The sequence below is a fragment of the Peromyscus maniculatus genome, chromosome 14, assembly GCF_049852395.1.
Source record: "Peromyscus maniculatus bairdii isolate BWxNUB_F1_BW_parent chromosome 14, HU_Pman_BW_mat_3.1, whole genome shotgun sequence".
Classification (NCBI taxonomy): Eukaryota; Metazoa; Chordata; class Mammalia; order Rodentia; family Cricetidae; genus Peromyscus; species Peromyscus maniculatus.
In genome coordinates, this window is record NC_134865.1 from 37885054 (window position 1) to 37909129 (window position 24076).

At 44.4% G+C, this 24076-nt stretch overlaps 1 long non-coding RNA gene across 1 annotated transcript; it reads left to right on the forward strand.

Annotated features, from left to right (window-relative positions):
* Nucleotides 1-8383: 8383 nt before the first annotated feature.
* On the forward strand, nt 8384-10631 carry LOC121822363 (uncharacterized). The gene is made up of 2 exons (XR_013044335.1): nt 8384-8896; nt 9924-10631. It is a non-coding gene; the product is annotated as an uncharacterized LOC121822363 (long non-coding RNA).
* The last annotated feature ends 13445 nt before the right edge of the window (nt 10632-24076 follow it).

The window sequence follows — 24076 nt, forward strand, 5'->3', positions numbered from 1 at the left end:
ATGAAGGTCCTGCAGGAGGCGGTAGTGTCCCTATTTCTTGGGGAAACAAATATGGGGGTGTCATGTTTACTGTGGATGGTTCTGTGTGCCCCATCTTTAGCTGTTCTGCAGCCAATTCCTTTAGAATTGACAGTTTGGGTTCAATTATAGGTCACTGTTCCACCCATACTTCTTGATCTGAGCACATCAATGGAATGGGGTTAGGGAGCTCGACCGTGGTGAATCTCATGGGGACAGTGACCTTAGAATTGGGGGTGCAGACCTCATGCAGGGTCACAGACTGCAAGACTTGCCTTTTCATTGACCTCAATGTCATCTAAAAAGGTCCAGTCATCTGAGGTTAGGACAATACCCACATCCTCCAAAATGCCTCCGCCCCACAGGTTCCTCGGTACAGTGGAAATGATAGGCTGAGTGGCTCCCCAGTTGCCATCAAGATCCTTCCAATGGACCAGACAGGTGGTCATCTTAGAATCTTGTTGGCTTCCCACACCACTGATGGGAGGACTGGGTTTTAACTTCCAATGAGGGAAATGAAGCCCCTCAGTTAAAATGGTGGTGTCCACACCCATGTCAACCAAGCCTTTGACAGCTTTTCCATCAAGATAGAGATGATCATCATCAGGGAGTGTGGAAAACTGGGCATTGTCCAATAGATTTTTGGATTACTAGAGCCTCCTCTTACTGGCGGGGTTGAAAAGTGCCCCACCTGGAGTTTAAAGGGTTTTGGCAGGCTGTGACTTGTAATCCCTTGCCTGATGAAAGCCCTGATTGCATCTGGAGCATCAGGTCCTAGGTTTTGCCTGGGGGCAGTCATGCTGCAAATGTCCTGGTTTGTCACATCCCCAGCACGTTCCATCTACCTGGGGGCCCCTGAGGGTGTCATTAGTGCACGGCCTGTCAGTGAGGAGAGTCCAGGGAGGCAGTAAGAGTGGCGGTGGGACTGGTGCTGGGGTCCAGAGCTCTGGTGGCCTGCACCCATTTATGCATGTCCTCATTTCACACAGCTGCAACTGCACATGGGCTTGGGCACTGAGCTCCTCCCAAGCCAGCTGTTTAATCAACATATTTTTAGTGGTGCCAGCTTCCGCTCTGCACCCTACTGCCTCATTGACATGGGCCAGGAAGTCGGTGAAGAGTTCCCCTGGCTGTTGGATAAGATCGTGAAAGTAAGCCAAGGAGTTCTGGAGCTACAGGCTCTGTGGGCCTTGAGGGCCAGGTCTGAGACCTGTTGAAAATAGACATTCAAGCCAGTCTGTGCCTGGTGCACAGGATGGACATATTCCCTGAGCCCTGTGAGCATATCATAGGTCCCAGGGATGCTAAGTAAGATGTTCATCTAGGCCTGGGATTCTGCCTGATCATCATAGGCCAGTCTCCAACCGAGAAAGACTATAGGCTCCAACACAGCTTTAAGTAAATGGTACCAATCAGAATAAGTTTGTAACTGCATGGACCATTGAGCAGGGACCTGCTGGAAGTAGGGGAATTCTGGGTCTGACTCATTGGCTGCCTTTTGGATGAGAGAGAGATCAGCTATGGGGGTGGGAATCCAGGGCTGGACATTGGCATTTGGGCCCACATTGACTAGGAAGACTTCTATGTGCCTATGGACTGACAGTGGTGCAGGCTGTGAGGGCTGTAAGATGCCTGGCACTGTGGGAGAGTAGACAGCTCCTGAGGCAGGCTGGTATTGGGGTTGATTGCCCCAAGAATACTGCAGCGGAGGGGTAGCTGCCCTCAGTGGAGGTGGAGCAGAGGAGGCAGCAGCACGTGACTTCATGACAGCTGCCTTCTCCTTGACAGATTTCGTGGGGTCCAAACTGACAGCTGCCTTCTCCTTGACAGATTTCGTGGGGTCCAAACTGACAGCTACGTTCTCCTTGACAGATTTCGCAGGGTCCAAACTATCTGTCTGTCTCCTCATCACTGGATATTGTAGAGATATCCAACATGGAAGGGGTGGAGGTGATGAAAGGATTACCCATCTATCAGAGGGAAACAGCAAGCCAACAACAGAGAGAAAATGACAGTCAATGGGGTGGACATTTGTTTGGACCCCATGTCTTGTGCTTAGTGGGGGATGTCTGTGTTTTTTTTAGGCAATGGCCATATGCTCACATGGTGTCTCTGGACAAGGGATGGTGTTCAAGAGCCAAGCCTTGGTTCTGCCTCCTGGGGAGTCAATCCTTATGTGGAGGTGACAGGTGAACCAAAACAGAAAAAAATGTGCCTTCCTAATGGGATGGGCAGAAAAACATGACAGACAACACAAAAGAAGGAAAGAAATGGGGGTCCCAATGCTTCCCTGCCAAAGGGACCAAAAGAACACAACACAGAGGGTCCTTCTCACCAAAATACACTGGGAAAGAGATAGTAATGGAAGCCCCACGTTCAGACACCAGATGTTGCTGGATCCTAACGGCTCTCTTGGGAGAGGGGATGAGAAGGCATGGCATCAACAACACAGACACTGGGAGTCAGTTGAAGGCAAATAGCAGACTCGTTTACTCAATAATGGGGAAGGCCTTATATACCCTCCTCCCAGCACCCAGGCTGTGTCCCAATCTGGTGGCATTGCGAGAGCGTGATCAGGAACTCTGACAGTGACCAAGAACTCTGACAGCTCCTGTTGCTAGGCCGTAAGGCAGACTCCAGGTTGGCTCATGAGGAAGTATATTATGTGCATGCCTTGGCAACTGGTTTGAGCCAATTTCCTTGACCCTATGGGCCTGTCCTACTACATCACAGTATTTCAGATGCCTGTTTCTTGCCTACATCCTGCACTAGACTGTGGAAGTGTGGACAAAGATTGTGCTTCAGTCCTTTCAAATGTTTGTTGCATGAATGAAAAAGAATGTACACTAAACCACTGTTCTTTACCCTGTGTTTCTGAAAGCTGATGGGTCTGAGGTATTTGTAGGTCCAGGGTGGGGCATTTTATGGCCACTGGGGAGAGCCAGGAGCACACCAAGGGTGGCAGCCTGTGGCTCCTCTGTCTCTGGCCCCTCTGGCCCCTCTGCCTCCTTACCTTGCCTGCACAGAGCAAGCACCTGACTGCTTACCTTGGCTAAGGCCCCAAAGGCTCACTCTGACCCAGGTGACTGTGGTCACTCCCCTGCTGTGCTAAAGGCCAGGAGGACAGCAAAGTCTTGCTCCCTTTTCTCCAGGCCCAGGTGCACTGGAGGTCCATAGTGGAGGTTTCCCTCTAACTGGGGTTGGTATGTGCAACCAGATGGGGATTGGCAGGCAGGTGCAGTGAGTGTGTGCTGAAGAAATACTTCATGGGGAAGCAGGTTGGCCCTTCAGAAGGTCTGGAATGGAGGCCATGGGCCTAAGTCTTTGCATCTTCTTTATGGGCAGGTGTGGGTACATAACATACTGCTGTTCCACTTGGAAGAGGGTGTGGCCTTCATAAGTGGGAGAAGTTCATGGGGAGGGCTGCAGCTACCACCAAGCTGTACTTACCAGTCTGGGGAATAAAGTGCTTGGGAGCCAGGCAGCCACTACTGGACTCACTTGGCCCAAAGATGGAAGGGCAACATCCGAGAGCCAAAGAAAGTAGAATCAAGTGAATTACAAAGACTGACTCCCCCCACCCCTCACAGCACGATGCAAGGATTTGTTGGTGGGTACCAGGGCTGCTCACAGGACGAAGGTTTGAGAAGCCCTGTCTCACACTATCCCATTGTTGGGACTAAATACCAAGGACTGTTTTTTTTTTTTTTTTTTCTACAGAGAACCCTCAAGACATCAAAGATTGGACACACCCCCTTGGTGCCCTTGTGCCCACCCTGGTGGCAACTCTAAGGCAAGCATGAGGACAAATGACAGAAGCAGAGCTCCACGCATCACCTGTGGCAGCTGGAGTTCTTTTTAGAGACCACCACTCAAGGAAAACCTGGGTCTGGGGCTTCCACCCAGGAAGGAGTTTTAGAACGAGCCAATAGGAGGTGGAGCTGGAATTTATTGAAAGCAGAAAAGAAGGTACCCAGGAAAGAATAAAGCCTACCAGAGAACACAGGTGTGGGCTCCTCAAAAAGAAGTTGCATTTCAAGAGTCCTCATGGTGACTGTAACAGGGTTCTGGAAACTTCTGGATTCTCTGCTCAGCAGGTTTCTAAGGGACACTCCCTCTACCTCTGCACTACATTGAGAAGGTGCTTTGGATGGGATTGCAGGCTGACAAGCCACCACCAGGAGCCACCTAGGTTGCACAAAGGGTTTAGGGCCCATCTTTACTGTAAGTGTGTTTTCTGGTGAGAGCCTAGAAAACAGCAGGGTTACAGGTGAGAAGAGTGCAAGACCTTACACACGTCTGTGTTGTGTTGTAATTCTTGATTCTCAGCTGGTGAGAGGCACTGAGTGGAAGGCTCCTTTCCCTTTTCAGGTCCACATCATTTCCCCTGACTTTTATTCTGCCTCAACACACACACACGCACACACCACACACACACACACACACACACACACACACACACACACACACACACACACACGAGTCTCTCACCTCCGTGTCCAGAATCCCACCCCTGTACAAAAGTAAGAGCAGGAAACATGACTCTTGCCCAAGGTTTGATGTACTACATGGGCACCAATCACCAAGATCATGACTTAAACTAGTACCATCAGGGCTTCCCAAAGTGTAATTTGCTAATGTAGCAGATGGCTCCATCACAAGCTGTAATTTGTCCCCAAAGACTCTCAATATAGGTAGCTTCTTAAAGGCAGTAATTAGCCTTGGGAATTAAAGGTTAAAATCAGCACAATGTTGTTTAATTATGCCCTCTAAGCAAGTTATAGTACTTGAAGAATTTCCAGGTAATTGATAATTTAAAAATCAACTCAAGACCCCCTTTTTGGATCACATTTGTGTAGCCACATTACTAAGTCTCTCAGTTATTTTTTGCATGGTTGTGTGTATAGTGTAGGTGTGTATGTATTTTCGAAGGTGTGTGGGTGAATGTGTGTGTGTCCGCAGTGTGAGAGTGCATGGGGAGGCCAGAGATTGACATCAGGTGTCTTCAGTTGCTCTCCACATTATCTTTTGAGGCATGGTTTCTCACTTAAACCCAGGGCTCATCAATTCAGTTAGTCAAGCTTGCTAGCTTGTTCCAGAGATCTGGTCTTAGGTGGTGGCATTACATGAGTCACCATGCGTATCTGGCACTTAAAGGAGTGCTGGGGACCTGAAGTCAGGTTTCTGTGCCTGTGTGACAAGTGAATTACTCACCAGGCCACCTTTTTAATCCCAATTTATCCAAGACAAATGGTTATTTTATTAAACATTAAAATTTCAGGAACCAGGGAGATGTTGTTGTCTTTGCTGAACTTAGTGTGTATTTGCTGTTGCCTGGTGGCCCCTGATTTCTCAACTTTATCACTGGCTTTATGTCTGGGTCCTTGTTGTTGTTGTTTGTAGATAGTACAAGTCTCAATTCTGTCTCTTAATGGATTTACCACACTTACTTATATTTAATGGTAGCTGGTAGTTTTTACTTCTTTTTTTAAAATTTATTTTTGTATCTATACATTGATAGAATAAAATAGTGGGCTTCATGATATGATTTTGATACCTTCATTTCTCTTTTTATTTTTGTTTGTGTTTTGAAATAGGATCTTTATACATAGCTCTGGCTGCCCTAGAACTCACTATATAGACCAGGCTGCCCTTGAACTCACAGAGCTCTGCCTGCCTATGTCTCCTAAGTGCTAGGATTGAAGGCGTGCACTGCCGTTCCCAATGATATTCATTTCTAAAGTATATTTATTGTTGATTTCACTTGGTTTGTACCTCTTATGCCATTCATTACTTTTTATGGCTTGATCGAGTAGCCATTTATTTCTTTTCTCTGCTTATTAATTTTCATAGCTTTGATAGAGTATAATTGCTATAAAGTAAACAATAGCTTAAAGTCTGTAAATTCAGGGCCAGTGAGACTGCTCAGTCAGGAAGAGTGCTTGCCGCACAAGCCTGGGAGCCAGAATTTGACCCCTGGAACCCTTAGTTGTACTGGAAGTTTTCCTGTGTCCCAGCCAGCTGGAGGTCTGGACAAATCTCTCCCACTTGTGTCCCCAAGTAAACACACAGAGGCTTATATTAATTATAAATGCTCGGCCATTAGCTCAGGCTTATTGCTGACTAGCTCTGACACTTAAATTAACCCATAATTCTTACCTATATTTAGCCACCTGGCTTGGTACCTTTTCTCAGTTCTGCCTTGTCATCTTGCTTCCTCTGTGTCTGGCTGGCAACTCCCGACCCAGCCTTCCTCTTCCCTGAATTCTCCTTGTCTGCTCACTCCACCTATACTTCCTGCCTGGCTACTCACCAATTAGCATTTTATTTATGAACCAAATCAGAGCAACACATTCACAGCATACAGAAAGAGGTCCACAGCACACAGTGGAAGGAGAGAAACAGCTTTGGAAATTTGGCTTCTGTCCTCCACACACATGCCTTGGCACACACAGTCGGTATCCACAGAGCCACATCTGCAGGCCAAGATGCTTTGAAGCAATGTCTTACTATGTGTAGCTCAGGCTGCACTTAACCATCCTCCTGCCTCTGCCTCCTGAGTGCTGGGATTGCAGGTGTAGACCCTATGTCCAGCTTCACTTGCCATGTTGTAGACAATATGTTTTCTTTCAGTACCTCAAATATTGCTTCATATTTTCTTACTTGCAGTCTCTCCAATAACAACAAAATGGTAAAATATTTACTATTGTCCTCTGAATATAAAGCATCTTTACTTCTTCTGTGGCTGATTTTAAGATCTTTTTATCTTAAACATTTATTTTTAGAAATTTGGCTGTGCCATATCGTGTTATAATTTTTCCATGTATCTTGTGCTAGACTTTATTGAACTTCTCAGGTCTTTTAGCTACAATGTATTGCGGCGCACTCCTCGGCCAGCGAGGAAGAACGACCACCATGCGAGGATCCTTCTCAGAACACACTTTATTGGAGCGCCTCTTGATTAAGGGAGAGCGGGAGGTGAGGAGCCCCGAGGACTAAACTGCAGCTGCTTATATAGGGAATCAGGCAAACGTGCCGTACTGTGATTGGGTCCCGCCAGAATGCTAGCACGGGGAGCCACGGGATAGGCTGAGGACATAAGGCCAATTACCATACTCGTGCATCATAGCCAAATATGGAGTTGTTTACAGCTAGGCTACCAGGAAGCCAGCGCCATCTTAGAATGGCGGCTCCCTAAAATGTATATGTATGTATGTATGTGTTTTAGTTAGAGTTTCTATTTCTGTGAAGAGACACCATGGCAACTCTTATAAAGAAAACATTTAATTGGAATGGCATACAGTTTCAGAGGTTCAGTCCATTATGATCATGAAGGACAGCATGGCGGCAGGTAGGCAGATGTGGTGCTGGAGCTGAGAGTGCTACATCTTGTTCAGGCAACAGGAAGTCAACTCTGACACTGAGCAAGGCTTAAGTAAAAGACCCCAGAGCCCGCCCCCACAGTGACACACTTCCTCTAACAAGGCCACACCTACTCTACCAAAGCCACACCTCCTAGTAGTGCCACTCTCTGAGGACCATTTTCTTTCAGACTACCACAGTGTGTATATATGTATGCATGCATGTGTGTGTGTATATATGTATGTATGCATGTGTGTGTGTATATATGTATGTATGCATGTGTGTGTGTGTGTGTGTGTGTATGCATGTGTGTATGTATGTATGAGGTTCTTGTGCTTATGTGGTTGGTGCTTTAGCAGCTGAGCCCCCTCTCTAGGCCTCAGTCAGGACTGTCCTGGATCTTGGCTACTACACTCTTCAAGGAAACACTACCCCAGAACCACCAGGGGTATTCCCAGGACCTAGGCCCTCCCACACAAATTATTAATCAAAAATGTACCACAGCCTCGCCTACAGGCCTATCCAGTCAGGCATTTTCTCAGTTGAGGCTGCCTCTTCCACAACGACTCTAGTGTGTATCAAGTTGACATAAAGCAGCCAGCACAATAGCTAACAACAGGCTCTTACTCAGTGCCCACTACGGTGTTAGGCACCACCTCCCAATATTTTATCTTCAAATAATTCCAGAAACCAACCCTATGATGGGGACCCACTACTATTCTTATTTTATAAATGAGTAAGTTGAGGCCCAGGCAGGCTATGGAACTTCCCAAGAGCACATGCAATGGTTAATTTGGATGGTCAGTTTGCTGAGTCCGGGTGGAAGGACCCTCTCCCAGTGTGGACAGCCAGGGTGTAAAGTGGTCCAATGCCTGTCTGCCCTTGCTTCCTAGTGCTCAGCGCACCCGTCTCTGCCTCTGCCGGTCTTGCTGACACCACGCTTCAGCTTCTTCAGCCTTTCAGCACAGACTGAAGGCTAGTGGTTCCTCAGGACTGAGACCACCAAAGCATCCAGTTTCAGCGACCGAGCAGCTACTGATTCTCAGTCTCTCCAATGTGCAGATAGCCATTGTTGAACTACTCAGCTCTTAGAATGCAAGGCAGTCTAATAAATACCCTTTGTGATACATGTTCATTCTACCATCACTGTTCCTCTAGAGAACCCTGACCAATACAGAGAATGGCTAGTGGCACAATGAGCATTTGGGCCACAGTAGTTGAGTCCAGAGCATTATGGTTAGGCAAGAATGATGGATTTTTTTATACCTAGAACATTCAGACTTTTTATAGCCATAAATCAACTCATAAATTTAAATTAAAAAGATGTATGTATAATCTTTAAAGAGTAAGAGAAAAGAAAACAAGAAAAATACATCATCAACAATTTTGAGAACTCAAATAATTATGAATTTTTGAGTTTAGTAACAATTTATATTTAATGGAAATTTGAACACCAACATGCTGTGTTTTGTTATTATGTTCATAATTTATTTTCAGAGAACAAAACAGGGAGGAGGTAAGTGAGAAAGTTTGCCTCAGACCTGATCTATTTGTTTGTATTAGAGAGTTTATTAGGAAGAGAATTAAGTTAGCAAGAAGCCAAATATCCACCAAATGTCAAAGTGTGCTCGTCTGCGCCTCGTCCCCCTCCCCCTGCCCCCGGCAACAACAACTCTTGGCCTGGAACTTGGAAGTAAAGTTTAGCTAAAAAGTAAGTCTATGCCCTTTAGCATCCTTCCCAAAAGCCCATAAACTAATTGAGTTATTGTAGATGCATGCATTCACTCATTCTGTCTAGATTTTGTTGATGTTGCCTTTTTGTTTTGTTTTAAAAACAAGGCCTTGTGATGTATCCCAGGCTGGCCTTCAATTCAAGATCTTTGTGCCCCAGCCCCTAGAGCTAGGATTTCTTAAGCATGTCCACCACATCTGACTATAAGGTAGAGTCTTAATTATTTTAAATGTTTTCACACTTTTGAAAATACTGATTTTTATTTGCTCTATTGAGTTCTTATTTATCTTGAGGAAATGATGGTCTTATATTTTTGTGTATTTTATACTTTACCAGGACCATTAGTCTGTTACCCTCCGCAATCTTATTACACTCAGAGGGAAGATATTTTTATTCCATTTCAGTTCAGAAACTCAAGCTCCTGTTATTTCCCTGAAGTATCTTGGCTAGCAGCTGGCAGAGTTGGATGCAGTATCTTTATATAGTGCATATATATACTTAGACCAGGGTCTACTCCAAAAAATACAGTGACTAAAGCACTGAAACAAACATACAAACCAATTACTTCCTAATGAAAAAGAATTGAAATGAAAAGAAAAAAAAGTGAAGTATCCAAGATAACAACAGCCAGTGGAGAAGTATCTTTGAATCCAATTCAGTTAGATGTTAGAATTGAGACAGTTTGCACTCTTTTGACTGCTTAGGAAAGGCTTTTTACATGATACATAATAATAATACTGTTTATTTATGGCTTCCTGAATGCAGACATGATACTGCATATATTAATGCAATGTTTCACTTCTTCCAACAGTCCTGTGAAGGAGAATCTGCACTGGCCCATTTTACAGGTGGTATAGCCGATGCACAGAGGGAGAGACCCTATGGGCCAGTTTTACAGAGTGATGCATCCTGCCCACCCACTGAGCTACTCAGAAGCAGAGCCAGGATCCTAACCCAATCCACCTAAAGTTTCAGCATGCTCTTCCCTAGTTCTGTTTCAGTCTGAGGTGTGGAATCTCCAGGGACATAGCTTTAAGTTAAGAGGGCACTGTCAAGGTTTCTTGAATTAACTGGCAATCAGCTAATGTTCTCCAAGGGAAAATGAGACTTGAACAGGGCCTTTGCTCAACAGAGGGAGAGTCTGAAATACCACATTATTGGACCTTGAGCAATAAATACAAAGACTGTGGCTCCCTGAGGGCATTTAGACAAGTCCAAAGTTTGTTTACTTCCCTGGATATGAAAAGAGAGCAAGGCTGGGTTACATAATAATTTATAACTGTTGATACCAAGAAAGAAACACAGCCTTCGGATTGTAGCTGCCTTGGTCCATTGCACAGCTGATCAGGTTGACAGTTGCTACTTGCTTATTTTGTAAGAAGTACTGTTGTCACTGTGGCTGGTTTCAGGTACCCAGGCTGGGTCACCCACTCTTGGGACACACGGCCCACACTGATCTTTGTGCCTTGTCTAAGCTGGTCATTTTCCGTAACTGTGTTATAAAGTGTAATTGAGAACACATTCTAATACATTCTCATGGGGATGCTGGGTCTGGGGCTACACCCCAGGCCTGTGACCTGTTGTAGACTTTCCACCCACATCCTACATAAAACTTGGCGGGAGTGCCTTTGGAGAGACAGCCCCCACATCAGAACATGACGGCTTTGGGCATGAGGCCTCACTCCTTTCCATCATGAGTTAAGGCTAAGGGTACAGTCAGTCACAGCCCATGTGAAAATGTAGTGATATCCTCTCCAAATCCCAAGGAAAGAAAACAAGCAAATGGTGCTTAGCAATCATCAGGTTCACAGTCTCTTGCCTTGACAGGCAAAGTGGGGGACATCCACACCACTGCCTCTGAGGGGACACTGCAGGACCTGTGCCTTGTGCACAGCCCAGTGAAAATCCCTGTTCCCCACCCCCCAGGGAGGAGCTGAAATTGCCTTGTAGAGAAAGCTGCCAGACTCTCCATCTGTCCCTTTCTTCCCTATCGTGACCTGTTTTTCCTGTTTCTATGGGAAATATTTGTTCTTACTTCCTTATCCCTTTATCAGAGTAAGTTTAGTTTGAAACCAAAGCAAGGCTGGGCATTTTATGTTCTTAGTGGCAAAACCATTATAACTATCATCAGTCTAACAAAGGGATTTGGAGTAGATTAAAAAATATATCCTGGAATTAGATAAGAGTGTGAATTCTGCAGACAAACAGATTGGTTCAAGTTCCAACCCGTACAGTCACCAGAACGTTTAAAAATCTCTCATTTTTGAGAATTTTATGAATGAATGAGCAACTCTGTGGTACTATTGTGAGGATTTATTCAGATGTCCTTTGTAAATCCTTTAGTCCAGCATCTGGCCCATAGTATACCCATTCACACAGGATACTCGTTACAGATGCTGTGAATGTGGCTCTTAGTGTACCACCAACCTGAAGACCTGAGTTCAGTTCCCGGTCCCACATGGTGGAAGGATGCTCACTTGCAGGAACGCACAGCTGCAAGTCAGCCTCTGACTGTAGACTCTTGCTGTGGCACATAAGCCTCTCCCAAAAAAGAGATGCCTAAAAATTATAAAAGGAGAAAACCGACTCCTGAAAGTTGTCCCCTGACTTTCACCCATAGACTCCTCAAAGAGCTTATGTGCATGTACACCTAAACACACAATCATGATAATAGTGATAACAGGTTTAACAACATGGCAATGCATATGAAAATTCTGTCCTTCTATACAGCGCTCTTTCCGAGTGTGTTTGAGCATTGTCACAAGTAGCTTTTAAAAAAGTTCTGATGTTATAAAGGCAAATTAAAGGGAAGTCCTCAGCAGCACTGATGAAGAAACAGAGGTGTTGCATGGTAAACTGACGTGAGAGGTGGAGCTGAGAGGGGAGGCCTCAGGTGGGGTGTGGAGCAACAGGGCAGTTAGGGGTCTGGAGGAATCCTGACAGCCAGCCAGGACTGCGCGGGACCCGGGGCCGCAAACATAAAACATAGCTTTTATTCCAGTGTTTCTGTGGCTCTGGCCTGCCTTTCAGTTCTGTGGGATCCCATGGAGTGGTGGTTGTTGTCAGCAGATGGTGTAGTGGTGGTTGTTGTCAGCAGATGGTGCAGTGGTGGTTGTTGTCAGCAGATGGTGCAGTGGTGGTTGTTGTCAGCAGATTGTGTAGTGGTTGTTGTCAGCAGATGGTGCAGTGGTTGTTGTTGTCAGCAGATGGTGCAGTGGTTGTTGTCAGCAGATGGTACAGTGGTTGTTGTCAGCAGATGATGCAGTGGTTGTTGTCAGCAGATGGTGCAGTGGTGGTTGTGTCAGGAGATGGTGCAGTGGTTGTTGTCAGCAGATGATGCAGTGGTGGTTGTTGTCAGCAGATGGTGCAGTGGTTGTTGTTGTCAGCAGATGGTGCAGTGGTTATTATTGTCAGCAGATGATGCAGTGGTTGTTGTCAGCAGATGGTGCAGGGGCTGTTGTTGTCAGGAGATGGTGTGGTGGTGGTTGTTGTCAGCAGATGGTGCAGTGGTTGTTGTTGTCAGCAGATGATGCAGTGGTTGTTGTCAGCAGATGGTGTAGTGGTTGTCATGAGCAGATGGTGTAGTAGTGGTGGTTGTTGTCAGCAGATGATGCAGTGGTTGTTGTTGTCAGCAATGGTGTAGTGGTTGTCATCAGCAGATGGTGTAGTAGTGGTTGTTGTTGTCAGCAGATGATGCAGTGGTTGTTGTTGTCAGCAGATGGTGCAGTGGTTGTTGTTGTCATCAGATGGTGCAGTGGTGGTTGTTGTCAGCAGATGGTGCAGTGGTGGTTGTTGTCAGGAGATTGTGCAGTGGTTGTTGTCAGCAGATGATGCAGTGGTGGTTGTTGTCATCAGATGGTGCAGTGGTTGTTGTTGTCAGCAGATGGTGCAGTGGTGGTTGTTGTCATCAGATGGTGCAGTGGTTGTTGTTGTCAGCAGATGGTGCAGTGGTGGTTGTTGTCAGGAGATGGTGCAGTGGTTGTTGTCAGCAGATGATGCAGTGGTGGTTGTTGTCAGCAGATGGTGCAGTGTTTGTTGTCAGCAGAAGGTGCAGTGGTGGTTGTTGTCAGCAGATGGTGCAGTGGTTGTTGTCAGCAGATGGTGCAGTGGTTGTTGTTGTCAGCAGATGGTGCAGTGATGGTTGTTGTCAGCAGATGGTGTAGTGGTTGTTGTCAGCAGATGATGCAGTGGTTGTTGATGTCAGCAGATGGTGCAGTGGTTGTTGTTGTCAGCAGATGAAGAAGTGGTTGTTGTCAGCAGATGGTGCAGGGTTTGTTGTTCTCAGCAGATGGTGTGGTGGTGGTTGTTGTCAGCAGATGATGCAGTGGTTCTTGTTGTCAGCAGATGATGCAGTGGTTGTTGTCAGCAGATGGTGTAGTGGTTGTAATCAGCAGATGGTGTAGTAGTGGTTGTTGTTGTCAGCAGATGATGCAGTGGTTGTTGTCAGCAGATGATGCAGTGGTGGTTGTCAGCAGATGATGCAGTGGTTGTAATCAGCAGATGGTGTAGTAGTGGTTGTTGTTGTCAGCAGATGGTACAGTGGTTGTTGTTGTCAGCAGATGGTGCAGTGGTGGTTGTTGTCAGCAGATGGTGCAGTGGTGGTTGTTGTCAGCAGATGGTGCAGTGGTGGTTGTTGTCCGCCGATGGTGCAGTGGTGGTTGTTGTCAGCAGATGGTGCAGTGGTTGTTGTCAGCAGATGGTGCAGTGGTGGTTGTTGTCAGCAGATGGTGTAGTGGTGGTTGTTGTCAGCTGATGATGCAGTGGTTGTTGTCAGCAGATGGTGCAGTGGTTGTTGTCAGCAGATGGTGCAGGGGCTGTTGTTGTCAGCAGATGGTGTGGTGGTGGTTGTTGTCAGCAGATGATGCAGTGGTTGTTGTTGTCAGCAGATGGTGTAGTGGTTGTCATCAGCAGATGGTGTAGTAGTGGTGGTTGTTGTCAGCAGATGATGCAGTGGTTGTTGTTGTCAGCAGATGGTGTAGTGGTTGTCATCAGCAGATGGTGTAGTAGTGGTTGTTGTTGTCAGCAGATGATGCAGTGGTGGTTGTCAGCAGATGGTGTAGTAGTGGTTGTTGTTGTCAGCAGATGATGCAGTGGTTGTTGTTGTCAGCAGATGATGCAGTGGTGGTTGTCAGCAGATGGTGCAGTGGTTGTTGTTGTCAGCAGATGGTGCAGTGGTGGTTGTCAGCAGATGGTGCAGTGGTTGTTGTCAGCAGATGGTGTAGTAGTTGTCAGCAGATGGTGCAGTGGTTATTGTCAGCAGATGGTGCAGTGGTTGTTATCAACAGATGGTGCAGTGGTTGTTGTCAGCAGATGGTGTAGTGGTTGTTGTCAGCAGATGGTGTAGTGGTGGTTGTTGTCAGCAGATGATGCAGTGGTTGTTGTCAGCAGATGGTGCAGTGGTTGTTGTCAGCAGATGGTGCAGTGGTGGTTGTTGTCAGCAGATGATGCAGTGGTGGTTGTTGTCTTCAGATGATGCAGTGGTGGTTGTCAGCAGATGATGCAGTGTTGATTGTTGTCAGCAGATAGTGTAGTGGTTGTTGTTGTCAGCAGATGGTGTAGTTGTGGTTGTTGTTGTCAGCAGATGGTGCAGTGGTTGTTGTTGTCAGCAAATGGTGCAGTGGTTGTTGTCAGCAGATGGTGCAGTGGTTGTTGTCAGCAGATGGTGTAGTAGTTGTCAGCAGATGGTGCAGTGGTGGTTGTTGTCAGCAGATGGTGCAGTGGTTGTTGTCAGCAGATGGTGCAGTGGTGGTTGTTGTCAGCAGATGGTGTAGTGGTGGTTGTTGTCAGCAGATGGTGCAGTGGTTGTTGTCAGCAGATGGTGTAGTGGTGGTTGTCAGCAGATGATGCAGTGGTGGTTGTTGTCAGCAAATGATGCAGTGGTGATTGTTGTCAGCACATGGTGTAGTGGTTGTTGTTGTCAGCAGATGGTGCAGTGGTTGTTGTTGTCAGCAGATGGTGCAGTGGTGGTTGTTGTCCGCCGATGGTGCAGTGGTGGTTGTTGTCAGCAGATGGTGCAGTGGTGGTTGTTGTCAGCAGATGGTGCAGTGGTTGTTGTTGTCAGCAGATGATGCAGTGGTTGTTGTTGTCAGCAGATGGTGTAGTGGTGGTTGTTGTCAGCAGATGGTGCAGTTGTGGTTTTTGTCAGCAGATGGTGCAGTGGTTGTTGTCAGCAGATGGTGCAGTGGTTGTTGTCAGCAGATGATGCAGTGGTTGTTGTTGTCAGCAGATGATGCAGTGGTTGTTGTTGTCAGCAGATGGTGTAGTGGTGGTTGTTGTCAGCAGATGGTGCAGTGGTTGTTGTTGTCAGCAGATGGTGCAGTGGTGGTTGTTGTCAGCAGATGGTGCAGTGGTGGTTGTCAGCAGATGGTGTAGTGGTGGTTGTTGTCAGCAGGTGGTGTAGTGGTTGTTGTTGTCAGCAGATGGTGTAGTTGTCGGATTGTTAGAAGGGATTCTGTTTCCTATCCTACTCATGTATCTCTCCTATTTTAAGTCTTTTTTCAGCCATCTTCATGGACTTAGACAAACATTTCAATTTTACTTCTCTCTAGAAAGAAAGACAAAAAGGACCCTCACACCTGCCAGCCATCTTAACTTCTTTCCCTTAAATACAATGCCCATATTTCTGTTTCCATGCTATCCACCCAACAGTCAACAGCTCCTCCAAACACTGTTCAAACCTCACCTCACTGGAAATGCAAGGCTAATTGGCTTGTTTGTCAGCCGGAAAACTCAATGCTAATTGGGTGGTTAGCCAAAATCATCAGTTCAAATTGAGTTGAGCCTTGTACAGTAAAGCTGCCCACTTCTCAGGAAAGTGAGCTAATGGTAGAAAGAAGAGCACTTGAGAGGAACTTAGAGTCCTTGGCAGCGCTCCGGAGGACAGCATTTCCATAAATCAAGATCAAATCCCATCAAAAGGAATAACCCCAAATTAGAATTCCTAGATGTGCAATCATGACAGTGTGATTACTTAAATTAACTTTAAAATTCCAAGGAAGTCAACAAAATATAAATGGTTACATCTGAGGACTGAATTAGTCATTCAGAAGATAATGTTGACAGCGGAAATTTCCCCAAAGGCTGAGATATGCTGTGAAAACAAAAGAAGATGAGGAAAAGGCTGAGAAAAGACCTGGACCATTTTCCATGAGACAGGAAGAATGTGGAAAGAGAACATTAAACAGTAGAGAAGTGGCTAACTTCAGTTTGAAAGGGTCCATCTAGATCCATAATTGGTAAGATTTCTACATTGCCAGGATGAGGGAGCATCACTAAACAGGAAGAGGGCTGCTTTGACCTCATGTGAACTGGATTGTAGGCATGAACATCACTCCTAGTGAGGTCTAGACTTAGAGAGAAATGATTCGAACATATGCCAGCTGGGTTAAAAGTAAAAATGTTCTAGATACAGACAATGAATTATAAGTGTCTTCTATACAGTTTTCTTAGACAGGTACCCAAGGCATCCCAGGAAGAGCTCACCTGGGAGGACAACAGCGAGAAGTCTGAGGATGATGGCTTCTCTGGGTGCTTCAATAGACTCAGTTCTGAATGAAGAGAAGCCAGACACCAGGGCCATTGAAGCAGTCTTCAGGAGGAAGGTGGGTAACCTCACATAAATGGCGGGAAGATGCTCTAGAAATATCGTTACAATCCATTACCAACACAATGGCAGCAACAGCCTCCTCCTCCTCCAAGTATAGGAAAATAAGTGGCCATTTGATATTCTGGGAAATAAAGAATTTTTCCAGAGCAAGTGGTGGCACACGCCTTTAATCCCAACACTTGGGAGGCAGAGGCAGGCAGATCTCTGTGAGTTCAAGGCCAGCATGGGCTACAGAGCGAGTTCCAGGACAGGTTCCAAAGCTACAATGAGAAACCCTGTCTTGGAAAACCAAAGAAGAAGAAGAAGAAGAAGAAGAAGAAGAAGAAGAAGAAGAAGAAGAAGAAGAAGAAGAAGAAGAAGAAGAATTTTTTCAGAAAGTTGAGGTCTCAATATGAAGCTATCTAGATTCTGAAACATTAATGGTGTCTACCAAACAGCAACGGATCTTCTGAATAAATAGAGAATTTATTACAGGTCCTTGTTAAATAGAGCTTTGCCTTTGACTTCCCAAAGACATTTTCCATGATCCTTAAAGACTGGCTTTCCTGTAATAATTTTTTTTTGAAGAATTACTTTGTGTAACCAACTTAGGTGTAAAATTTTATTGTCATTTTCATCCTCTTACAAAAAAGAAAAACAAAACATTTATTTGTTACTGTTATCTACCATTGTTACTTTTGATTTCGATTAGACAATTTTCTGAGGCCCAATATATAGAAACTTAAATTTCTAGACATTAAGAAGTTATCAACTAAACAGTGTTCAATAACCCCAGCTTTATTGTTTCATGCTTGTGTAAGCTATTTGAAAGTCCCTTAGTGACTAACAGCTCTTATTTTGAAGAAACATATCCCTTCAGTTTAAAACAATTTAAAAATTTATTTCTATTTTATGCATATGGGTGTTTTGTCTGCATGTATGTCTGTGTACCATGTGTATGCAATGCCCCTGGAGGACAAGCAGATGTTTGAAATTGTTTCAATTAACACTGAAAGGCCTAAGTACTTATGGCTGAATTAGTACACTTGACAGAAGGAGCACAGGGCAGGAAAAGGCTCAACCCTGACCATTTTTTCCTGAGTAGCATTTGTGGGGCACAGAGTCTTTTTGAGAAATAGAAATAGAAATAATTTGTAGAGCTTGGGCATTTTCATGAGGGGCCTAAAATGAAAGGTTGAAGACCATGGGAACCCCTCAGAGGCAGGGTAATCTGGGGAAAGCCTTTCACCGAGGGACACTGGCTTTAACTTGTTTCCTTCCCGTGAAGCACAGGCCCGGCGTTCTGCCTGTAGGGAGAGAGTGAGCCTGGGGCTGTGCTTTGCATGTTATCTGTCTTCCGGGGTCCGTGTATTACCTGGTTGGTCCTCGTGGTGGCGCTGCTGAGAAAGAGTGGGACCTCTAGGAGGTCTCAAAAGAAAAGCAAAATAGTGGAAATGAAGAAATGGTTGAGGATCTAGTAGTGTGCAGTAAGGACACAATCCATGTGGCGGAAAGTAATCTGAAATTGAATCTTACAGAGAGAATTAGGTCTGCGCCCAGTCTTTCTCTCATCAAGGAAGTGAGCACTTGTGAGGGAGGAGGGAGGCATATGGTGGTATTTTATTTGTACTGAAATGTGATTTTAATTGTATGTTAATAAATAAATTCCCCGGGGGTCAGAGCTATTAGAGCCATAGAAAGAGCGTGGTGGTAGTAGCGCACGCCTTTAATCCCATAGCCCTCTGTGTGTTCAGGGATACAGCCAGCATTGGAGACATATGCCTTTAAGACCTGGAGAGCTGTACTTACAGGCAGTGATGAGGCAGTCATGTGTTTGGGTTTACAACCAATGAGAAGGCAGAACAGAAAGACTATTTAAAGACAGACACACAGGAAGTAGGTCTCTTTCAGGAAGCTAGGAGGACCGCAGGAGGAAGGGTGAGATTTTTAGCTCTGAGCTCTGACCTCTCGGCTTTCTCTTTTTTTTAAAAAAAAAAAACAAAAAACAACAACAAAAAACCCCTGATTCTTTAAACTTTTCTTAAAGTATGAATTCTATATCAAAATTTACAAGATTAATAGATATATAGATATATATACATTTTAAACTTTGTTAATATATGAATGGTCATATAGATTACTAACTAATTCTAGAAAAAAGGCTTCAATTAGCTGCATATATATGTCTTTGTGTTCAAGTCTGTTATCAGTTTTCTGCAGGAAATCACGGCCAGGCCTAACATCAACTGAAGTTTCCAGAAAGAAGATGGGGTCCCACCACAACAACAACAATTCCACGTGGACAATAACAATATCACTAAGCTGACAAACATCATCTACAGATCAACTTTGAACTACAAGGTGCTCAGAGCAATTTTGAGAGGGCTAGCTGAGATGATCCAGTCTCAAAGACTACTTGAATAAGGACTTGAGATAAACCCTGAACTTTGGCATTATACACAGACTGGATAATGAAGGATATAGTTACCTTTCCTAGAATTTGACAATTAACCTAAAATTTTTCTTTCAGGATAAAGATAACTTCGCCCATACCCAGCAGGAAGCAATTTTAAGAATATGACGCCCACATTCCCAAAGAGGTGGTGTGGGGCGGGTGGTTTTTTGGTCTTTTTAATGGGTTTTGGGTCTGGGATAATTTTCATTGTTTAGGGGGGTTGGTTACAAGTTATTGTCAAGGGTTAGGAAAAAGGCTAAGCAAAGGAGATTAGATTTAAGGTTCTTGTTTAAAAAAAAGAAAGAAAGGAAGAAAGAAAGAAAGAAAGAAAGAAAGAAAGAAAGAAAGAAAGAAAGAAAGAAAGAAAGAGAGAAAGAAAGAGAGAAAGAAAGAAAGAGAGAGAAAGAGAGAGAGAGAGAGGGAGGGAGGGAGGAAGGAAGAAAGAAAGAAAGAAAAGAAGAAGACAATTACTAGTTTTAAATACTTTACATTGGATTGGATTGTTTTATATTGTATACAAATTTGAAATTGATATTGTTAGAAAATGCTATATTTATATTTCTAATTGTATTTATACCATTCATTTAACAATGTAATGCAATTTTCTGATACTTGAATGTTATTATTACCAACTATTAGGATATAAAGAAATGAAAGTTAGTAGTTAGACATTACAATAAAACTTGTAGTCATATTAGATATGTTTTAAAAATTGAGCAGAGATGTTTTAGACAGGTCATCTTCAAACCCTTCAGAGATGTACAGAATATGGCATTTAAAATGTTTAAATAACTTATAAATTTTTCTTTTTTGACACATGTCGGCTCCTGGCAGTACCAATCTACTTCAGAGAAAATATGGGCATTGAAGAAACTGCAATTGGAGTTAACTTTCATTGTGTCAAAAGTTAGCCACTGGACAACAAAGTATCCTCGAATCAACAGGACAAAATGGACAGACAACATAAAACAAAGGACTACTGACTGTTGCCAAAACAAGTGTGGTTATGGCTTTATCAAAAGGCATCTTCTGAGGCCAGGACAATATGGCCCCATTCCTGAAGTGGCTTTTGCAATCTGAAAAAGGTACAGTGCCCCTTTCTTCAAAGGCAGCTTAACAGGCAGAGGGCCGATGGCTTCTGTTGTGCAATGGAACAGCAGCTGAAAGCTCACACCTCTCGATAGTAGACTGGCATTTAATAGAGGGATGTGGAGAAGAAGGGGATGCTGAGATGAAGCCATATTTACACAGCCAAGAAGAATGGACAGCTGAATTAAAAAACCGTCAACAATTTCCAGAATTTAACATCCTGAATTATGACAGGACACTAGTGGAATTCAGGTGTTTCTGGTACATGGACTGCTCTCACCCAATGTGAGGTTGAACTGTTGACCTTGTGTACATCCTACTTCACAAATGAGTCTGTCAGATATGCTAAGCCTATAGGCTGAAGATGATGCCCCAACACTGCGGAGAAACCTCAGGTGACTGTCCAGGCAGCTGGCTGTTTCTGTCAACTCACAAATTTTTTGGAAGTTGCTTGCATGCATTTCCTGTTTTTATTTTTGTTAGCTAATATTATTTACTTCTTGGGTCTCTAAGGGATTTGAAGATTAGTTAGTTATAGTTGAAGGCTATTTAGTTATAGTTGAAGATTAATTAGGATAGAAAGTGAATTAGATACATTTTGTACTTACCAAAATAGGATAGATAATGGAATTATTTTCTCTGATTTGTCAAACAGAAATGGACTAGACATTGTTTAGGTATTTATTACTTGTATATATTGTATATAGTTATTGTACTTTTGTATATAGTTTTTCTTTTGTTAGTTATAACCTTTTACTTTTTTTCTTTTTATTAAAATAGAAAGGGGGAAATATGGTGGTATTCTATTTGTACTGAAATGTGATTTTCATTGTATATCAATAAATAAAGTTGCCCAGGGTCAGAGCTATTAGAGCCATAGAAAGAGCGTGGCAGTGGTGGCACACACCTTTAATCCCAGCACTTGGTAGACAGAGCTAGGTGGATCTCTGTGTGTTCAGGGATACATCCAGCATTGGAGACATATGCCTTTAAGACCTGGGGGGCTGTACATTCAGACAGTGACGAGGCAGTCATGTGTTTGGGTTTACAACCAATGAGAAGGCAGAACGGAAAGACTATTTAAAGACATACACTCAGGAAGTAGGTCTCTTTCAGGAAGCTAGGAGCACCGCAGGCGGAAGGGTGAGATTTTAGCTCTGAGCTCTGACCTCTTGGCTTTCTCTTTTACATTGGTTCTGTGTTTCTTATTTAATAAGATGGTTGGTTACATCTACAGAGGCGGAAGGAGGGAGCCCCACCAGACAGGAAGCACTAGCTTTAGTGCGCCCCAACTGCCGTGTCTCCACAGGAGCGCAGAGCTAAGATGGCCTTTCTTGTTGTCATCGGATGCAGGCTGCCCTGGAAGAGGAGGTCAGCTTAGGTGAGGCAGCCATCTTAAAGGATCACAGCTGGATGCAGGTGAGGGAAGCTTTGGAGAGACTGTGGCAGACCAGGTCTGCTGTGGAGACTGCATACGAGTGCAGCATCCATCACAGATGCTCGTTCCACAAAGGTCCTTTCCCAGCACTGCGTCTAGAATGTAAGGGACTAACTGCAGTGCCCGTTGAGGCTCTAGGCCTCAGTTAGGCTCAGGAGGGCTTCGGAGCTCAGGGAAGCTTGCTCTCCAGCATTTGCTAGGGCTGAGCAAACTGTACCCAACATGTGTTAGATCAATGAGCAAAATAAAAGATAAACACCTGTGCGTACTGATGCTTACAGGTCCCTGGCTTACTGGCTGTGAAGGTTAAAGGTAAACTAGAAACAGTGCTGTCCATAAAGCATGGTAGCAGGAGAGAGTGCTGGACTTCCCTGTGCTTGGTGTATCATCTTAAATACAGTGGGGATGAGGAAAATGTCTGGTGTCATCAGAGATGGGGTGGTAAGAGTTGAGGCTAGTCAAGTGCATTGGCAAGGCTTCCAGGGATGTTATTCAGGGGAGCCTGCTTTGTCAGCCCTGTAGCTGTGTGAGTCGCTACATGCGTGTGTGGGTTCACACGGGTCCGAGGAATAAAGACACAGAGGCATCTTAAGAATGAATCAAGCCTTTCATGGCTGCAGGGGGGTCCAGCCTCGAAGGACTGAAGCCCTTTTTCCTTCACTTAGGGCATATTTATTTACTCTTTTTTACAGTTTAGATAGTTAATTTCCATACCTTCAAAGCAACCCAAAAGGAGCTCCCAGGGACCAAATGCCAGGGGCGAATTACTTGAATTATCAGGTACCTAGGTTTTCTGGGTTTCCTGGACCAAGTTTTGCATAGGCCTTTGATGCTTGGGGGACTCTCTGATCCTTGACTCTCAAACAAGATTCACATAGGGTGATAAGAGAAACAAAAGGTAAGAGAAACAAAAGGTGTAGTTAAACAGAGGAAGGATTAGGGCTGGGTGCTGCTCTCTGGGACCAGGCCAGGAGCTCAGCAGAAACACAGCCACACACCCCTCAACCACCACTTCACAGACTGTTTTCTTTATCAGTCAGCATTGTTATCACATGTTCTGGTTAGTTTTTGTCCTGTTATAAGCTTGAATCGTCTGGAAAGATGGAACGTCGATTGAGAAAATGCTTCCATTAGGATGGTCTATAGACAAGTGTGTGGAGGTGTCTTCTTGATTATTGATCGATGTGGCAGAGTCCAGCCCACTGCAGGTGGTACCACCCCTGGGTAGGTGGTCCTGGTTGTATAAAAATGGAAGCTGAGCGAAGCATAGGGAACAAGCCGATATTGCTGCCCAAGACACCAGGTCCTAGGGCTGCTCCAGGGTAGTAAAAAGGATGCAAACAGAGTAGCAGGACTTAGGAATAATTGTTATCTATCTGAGGGAATAAGACTTATACACATACTGATGGTCATTTGATTTAATTCATTAAGTTGAATTCATCTCTCAAGGTCTCTTTTTCCAGCACTTTGTCCTACACAGTTTATATACACCCAACGGAAAGCTTTAGGCAATAAGTTCCATTTGACAGTGACATTCCTTTTTTTGAGTAAAGAATAAGAAGCTGAGCCATTCTGATAACCACATGAAATAAACCTGCCAGCTTCCTATTTAGTGGGGCAGCTACAGCTGTAAAAGAGGATCCAGCCATTCTGTATCTAATTAAAGAAACACTCTATAAAGTTTACGGGGGGAAAGGCTAAACTCTTGAAAAGTCTAAGGAAGAAATAAGAAAATTATGTGCTAATCTATATTTTTTTTAAGTATAGCTAACATTAGACTAACATTTTATGATTAAAAACGTAAGAGTGTCAGTTTCTCTCAGGGTGAAATGTTTACAGAAAAAGTTGTACTGTCTGGGGAAAGCACAGATTGCAGCCAGTGCACCTGGGAGGGAGTAACCATGGCAATGAGGCTGGGCAGATCCCTGGTGTGGTGTGTGTGTGTGTGTGTGTGTGTGTGTGTGTGTGTGTGTGTGTGTGTGTGTAAAGCAAAGGCACTCTGCTGGGGCAGTGGCGTTAAAAGCATCCCAAATTTTAAAATGCATTCTCCTATCATGTGTGCAACCCCAGATCACAAGGAGGAACATGTAACTCTTTTTCAGGACTGTGAGGTTAGATTATCCTCTGTAGCCATGGCTAGTTGGGAAAACTTTCCCCCAGTTTATCTGGACAAAGGCTGTCCCTCTCTGGACATTGGTTAACTGTTTTTCCTGTCACCCACATACATTTCAGGACCCAACATAAACAGTTAGCTGAACCTAGAATGTTGTATCATAAAACTGAGATAAGGAGTTTGTGCAGAGAGTTAATTGCTGAGGAATTTATGCAGGGAGCTAATTATAGGTCTCATGTTATCAGCTATACTTCAGCAAGAGAGAAGTTGGCATCAAATTTGCT